This window comes from Pezoporus wallicus, unplaced genomic scaffold (assembly GCF_028554395.1).
Source record: "Pezoporus wallicus isolate ANWC-B61680 ecotype Strahan unplaced genomic scaffold, APGP_CSIRO_Pwel_v1 contig_8702, whole genome shotgun sequence".
Classification (NCBI taxonomy): Eukaryota; Metazoa; Chordata; class Aves; order Psittaciformes; family Psittacidae; genus Pezoporus; species Pezoporus wallicus.
The window spans coordinates 1,654,335-1,660,505 of record NW_026636754.1 but is presented as its reverse complement, the minus strand read 5'-3'; the positions used below and the strand labels follow the sequence as shown (position 1 = coordinate 1,660,505).

At 46.3% G+C, this 6,171-nt stretch overlaps 1 long non-coding RNA gene and 4 other non-coding genes across 5 annotated transcripts in view; 2 read left to right on the top strand and 3 right to left on the bottom strand.

Moving 5' to 3' along the window:
- The window catches only part of LOC130595062 (uncharacterized), a 73,337-nt gene that overhangs the window by 57,076 nt on the left and 10,090 nt on the right, over nt 1–6,171 (top strand). The gene's annotated exons all lie outside the window — the stretch shown is intronic.
- On the bottom strand, nt 1,898–1,969 carry TRNAQ-UUG (transfer RNA glutamine (anticodon UUG)). Its single transcript has one exon. It is a non-coding gene; the product is annotated as a tRNA-Gln (tRNA).
- Nucleotides 2,397–2,468, bottom strand: TRNAQ-CUG (transfer RNA glutamine (anticodon CUG)). The gene has a single exon. It is a non-coding gene; the product is annotated as a tRNA-Gln (tRNA).
- On the bottom strand, nt 3,616–3,687 carry TRNAM-CAU (transfer RNA methionine (anticodon CAU)). The gene has a single exon. It is a non-coding gene; the product is annotated as a tRNA-Met (tRNA).
- On the top strand, nt 4,520–4,626 carry LOC130595069 (U6 spliceosomal RNA). The gene has a single exon (XR_008971213.1). It is a non-coding gene; the product is annotated as a U6 spliceosomal RNA (small nuclear RNA).

The following is a 6,171-nucleotide window of genomic DNA, read 5'->3' as shown; positions in this document are numbered from 1 at the left end:
TTTTGAAAATAAAGCATTATTTAGTTCCCTAGTATGATTTTGGCAACTAATAATTTCCATTGCTACTGCCTTTTCAGCAATAGGAAAAGTTCCTCGTGGCCACAGCTTCTGAGCTGAATGTTGTGCTGAGACAGTCTTGCCTCTACATGATTTTTAGAAAACCCTAAATTGGAGGCATTGCAGGAAAGTAACTGGAAATGCTGAATTAATTTTGAAATTGTCTTGGGGTATTACTGACTTGAGCATACCAAGTGCTTGATACCTTGCATTATATCACTTTATTCTGGGACTGCTATATCAAGGGGTATGTGTTGAGAAGCCCTCTTGCTATGCCTTCTCCAGTCAGTTTTTGCCTCAGCACCTCATGTTTGTCCACTACAGCTACGGAACACAGACAGACATGGGCTATGTTATCACTTAGAGTAATACATCTGTATATTGATATATCTGTATATAACAGATATATCTGTAGGCAGCAGTCTCAGCTGGAATATATTTGGATAATGTTCAGTTACCTAAATTTTGGTGCTTTGTATTCAAATAGAGCATGACCATGAATTGTCCTAAATAAATCTTGGTACTGAATTATTTACTGATTCTGTCTCATTCCATGTAAAAGCTTAACTTCTGAAGTACACCTGATTTTAGCATATGTGCTTGTCTGGTGAATTTGGCATGACTACTTAGTCTGTAACAGTAATACTGTATCAGCTATTTATGAGTATTCTGGATTACAGCTGGACTTCAGACTGTGGTAAGTGGAAGGAGAAAGTTGCTGGGTAGCAGTATGAAATGGTAATGTTCTCTAGAATGAGTTTACAAATAATATGTTGAATCATACCAAGGCAGACAAACATCTAGTGGCTTTAAAGCTCCCTTACCTGGGAGGAGTGATGATCCTGGAGTCAGGTCAAAGGGGCTGATAACCCTATACTATATACACTTACTTGAAACACTGGTGCACATGAACAGTAAAGATAATTGTGTATAGTCTGATATTTAGAAACACAGTTGGGGAAAGGATGAAAATTGGCCCAGACATAGAAGAGAGATATTTTTTTTATCAATAGGTTATGTGTTAACAGATTTGGCAAACATTTCCATATATTTCTTTATAGAGTGTTAGTACCCTGGCTTCCACAGAACAGCCTCTAGACCTTGAAGGTTCCTCGAAATAATAACTAATCCTGAAGGTGATCTAAATTTTTTTAAAGGGATAGTAAGGAGTGGTTACCTGGTCAGAGAAAAGGCAAGAGGAGTTCATGTCCAGTCTGGTGTAGAACAGGGCTGTTGCTGTGTAAACAATCAGCCACAACAGGATGTGAGGAGGGGAGCCAAGGTGTTTGGATGTCTTTAACTACTCTTGAAATGAAAAAATTATTTGTGTCAGCAAAGAAAAGGTAATTTCTATTTGAACTCTGCACAATTTAACTGGTGAGATTATATTTACTCTGAAATCTCTCTGCTTTTCTGTGAATAATTAGGTACACTTGGAAAATAATGTCCTAATTTGCACATTTACAGAATCTGAAAATCAGATTTTCCTCAGTGTAAATGCCCTTTCTTTTATTTTAAGACAATATAAAACAATGGTAGCATATAATGAAAGACCTAATAAAACTGTAGTAATAACTATTTAAAGTCTTGTTTGATTTTTTTTTTGCACAGCTGTGCAATTTAAGAAAATTTTTATAGTGCGATACAGTTACGATCAAGGAAAGCCACTTGCCATTCAGCTTCCCGGGTCTCACCCATGTTTTGGCCAGCACCCAGCTGTGCTGCGCATCGGCGCTCATTATCTAGGCTATCGTGCGAAGCCTCCTCCTTTTAGGTCGCTGCGAACGAGCTGCGCCGGCGAGGGGCCACCAAGGGCGGGTAAAAGAGCAGTCTGCGTCGTAGGTTCTACCGAGATTTGAACTCGGATCGCTGGATTCAAAGTCCAGAGTGCTAACCATTACACCATAGAACCGGGCGGTGGCACTCGCCACTGGATGGGCAGGGAGTTCAGTGCCACTGAAGCCATAACCTTGGTTCACAGAGAGCCTCGTGCTTTTCTAATGCACGAGCTGGAGTTAGAACAAACCACACAGGTTGTTTACGGCGTAGAGCTAAAATGAATCCCTTACGTTTCAGTGTACTATGGCATGTCTGAATTTTTTCAGAGAATAGATGTAAGAATGTCCTAACCTACCTACAACAAATAGAGGGGGTGGGAAGGGGAAATTGGTAAAACTCTATGGTTTGCTTCTCCTTGTTTTTAAATCCGTTTTCCAGGTAGCACGAGATGTCGGCAATTTATGGCTTTCCAACTGCCCGTGAAAAACACTGCTTTCCCTAAACTCATTTTTCGTGACAACGGGCAGCAAGAAAAACTTCACCCACACTCAAAAACTATCAGGTTCCACCGAGATTTGAACTCGGATCGCTGGATTCAGAGTCCAGAGTGCTAACCATTACACCATGGAACCGTTGAAACCGACCCCCGGCGCACTCCTTTTGAGGGGATCTCACTTACATGCATTCTGTATGTGTAAATTCTATGTAACAATCCACTGTTCATACATTTAGAAGCAACTTAGCATTAAACCATCAGTAAGCTATTTCTTAGATAATTCAATTTAAAGCTCGATTATAGACTTCCAATACTGCATGCACTGATTCTTACTTGACATTTGTATACTCGTTTTGCTTTCATGCAAATTTGAGTATTTGCTTGCTATATCTGAAAAGAACCAGGCCTCCTTGTCTCAACTATTGTTTTAGTTTGCCAGATTATTTCCTCTCTTGCTATTAACTGACCAGTGTATATAGGTAACAGAATGTTTCATTTAAACAGACAAGACATGGAAAAGCTACAAACAGATGCAACAAGCTTTTTACACATAATTAAAGACATGAAACTGTTGGAGCAACTCCAGATGAGGACACAAAGATGCTCCAAGGGCTGGAGCACCTCTGCTATGGAGCCAGGCTGAGAGAGCTGGTCTTGTTCAGCCTGGAAAAAAGGCGGCTCCGGGGAGACCTTAGAGCAGCTCCAGTGCCTGAAGGGGCCCAAAAGAAAGCTGGAGAGGGGCTTTTGACAAAGGCCTGTGGGGACAGGGCAAGGGGGAATGGCTTTAAACTGACAGGGGAGTTTGAGATGAGAGCCCTGTGAGGGTGCTGAGGTGCTGGCACAGGGTGCCCAAAGAAGCTGTGGCTGCCTCATCCCTGGCAGTGTTCAAAGCCAGGTTGGAAGGGGCTTGGAGCAAGCTGCTCTAGCGGAAGGTGTCCCTGCCCATAGCAGGCAGTTGCAACTGGATGAGCTTTAAGGTCCCTTCCAGCTCAAAGAAGCCTGTGGTTCTATTAAATCATCAAATAGTGCTAGAAGAAAAGGTTGTAATCCTTTACTCACACCCACTACATTACATGTCAAGATGGTTTCGGGAAAAACAACTGTACTCACACCACCAACTCCACGCCCATAAACAAGCGAAAATAACAGTAAAAAGCCAGCGATCACGGACACACCGGTTGCCGAGTTTCACGCCATGCCATGGAACGGCCTGCAAAGCAGCCTGGCCTTCTTGCTCACCACAGATCGCTCCGCCGGAAAAAGGATGAAAACGGAACACCGGCTAGCAGAGGATGGTTTCGATCCATCGACCTCTGGGTTATGGGCCCAGCACGCTTCCGCTGCGCCACTCTGCTGCTTATTACAGTCTTACCCCGTTTTGGCTTAGAGGGGACTAGCCGCCGCGATCGCTCCCACGTAACCATGGAGACCTCCATGCTCCCGCCGCTGCTCCGGCGGGCACCGGCAGCCCCTGCCCGGTACATGTAAAAGCGTTCCCCACTAGTGCGGGAGCCCCTACTACAGCCCCTATGTGCTTAAAGACACCTGAAATAACAGCAAATGGTTTAAATGTGCTGTAAGTTACCAGAGACGATTGATATTAAACTACTTTAAGTAAGAACTACAATGTATTTACTATAGAAAGTCGATATTCAACTAATTTAAGAACGACGATATATTACCATAGAAAGCTCGTATTACACTAATTTAAGTGAAATCAACGATATATTACCACAAAATAAAAAAGGTATTAAACTAATATAAGCGAAAACGACGTTATATTACCACAGAAAATTGATAAGCTAATCGAAGTAAAATTGACGATATTTTACCACAGAAAATATCAATATTGCTAACTGTAAAGAACTGAACTCTACCGCCTTTACCGTACTCCGAACGCTACTCCTAACGTACCGGTTCCCCGGTCCTCCACCCTCTGCGGGTGCCGGTACCGCCCCTCCCCAGTGTGCTTTGCGCTCATTTGCATAGAGAACGGCACCGAACGCAGCCGCTGTCCCCCGCGTCCGCGGTCCCCCGTGCAGGCCAAGCCCGGGCGCGGCCCCGCCGGCGGTGGGTACCGAGGGTGCTCGGCCCGGCACCGGCTGCTGCCGCACACCCGCCCTCGCCCTGTCCTTGCGGAGTCCTAATTCCAAGGCTATAAATAGCTAAGGGGAGGAACAGTGGATCGTGCTCGCTTCGGCAGCACATATACTAAAATTGGAACGATACAGAGAAGATTAGCATGGCCCCTGCGCAAGGATGACACGCAAATTCGTGAAGCGTTCCATATTTTTTTTCCCCGTATCTGTAGCCCACCTCCCTGCCCAGGAACTCAGCCGGGTCCTGACAATGACAGGGACAGCCTCCAGTTACCACATTCTTTTTTTCACACTGCTTCCTCTCCCCAAAGAGCCACTGACCTCAAAGGCACAAGGATGGGAACCAATGCCTGAATGTCCCTGTGAGGAAACCTTACCTGGGTCAGGCTCCTCCTGCACTGTGTGGGGGGTTCTCCTCAGGCCGAGATCCAGAGGTGCAGGGTTATACACAACAACCTGGATCCACGCATTTTCCTTAGCACTTGAGCCAATACTGCTTATCCAATTTACTGTTGTTGATGCAGAAAAAAATGACTTGCAAAATTAGAAAGTCTGTCATGAGGTTTATGACCCTCCGGGCACTTGCCTGAGGACTCACAGCACAGTGTCAGTGACTAGCGCCTTTTTGTGTTTTATCTGCTTTATCAAGTTGTTTTTTTCCCACATTTTATCTGCAGCTCATTCTCTCTGGACGCAGTGTGGGCTCTGGCACTGGAAAGGCTCCCCTTGACCACTGTTTATCACACGTTTAAGTGAGGAGTATGCTCTGTTTCACACTCTTGTCATTACAGTCCTTCGCCCGATTCGGATCTGACTCAGCCCATGCTGCCAATGAGGAAAACCGAGTTGCTCCCCACGTCAACTCTGCACACATGCTCCGCTTTTATTTCTCACAATACTTTTTTGGTCAACAATTGAAGGCCTCTTCCCAACTGCCACACTGAACGACTTCGGGCACGGAGTAGGAAGGCACATCCCTACCGCTGAATTACCTCGGCAAAACTCACGCCCGTCGCTCCTGCCCTGCCCGCTCTTCCCCTGCTCCATTCGCGGTGAGAGCCGTGTGGGGAAAACCCGCTTCGAGTCAGCGGGCGGCGGCCCCCGCCTCAGCCCCGCCAGGGAACGGCGGCTCCTGCCTCAGGCAGCGCTGTGCCTGCTCCGGGCTCTCGTGGCGAGAGCGTCTCCGTGAGCGCGGGAAGCGCCGGCCCTGAGGTGGATGCAATGGCGGCCGCTGGTGCCGTCGCGTCCTCTCCCGTCCCTGGCCATACCACTCTGCCACGGTGTCGGCGGGGGCCGTAGGGAGCAGGCCCCGGTGCGAGGCTGGTGCCCCTGGGGCTTGCAGGGGCTTCACTGGTGAAGCTGTGGCCTCCTCCAGCTTCACTGAGTGTCCATGTGAGGATTTTCTCCTCAAAGTGCTTTTATTTTCATGCAGGTCTTCTTAGGGAAAGCAGACTGTCTTTCTAGCATAAATTTTTCATCAGAAAGTTGTGGTAGTTCAATGTAGTTAACCGAGTAATCACCACTCATGTTTTGGTGTGAGAGGGATTCTATTCCATTCAGCCAGTGGTGTGAGCATTAAGACATGTGAGTATTGGGTTAGTGCAGTAAATACTACACATTTAGTTAGAGCTGTTACAAAACCAGCGAAATGTGTACTTGCACTTGAGCTGCTTGCAGGTAGATGAATGGATGATAATTGTCCTGACAGGATTTGTTGGGCCCCTATCACTCTGACCCTGC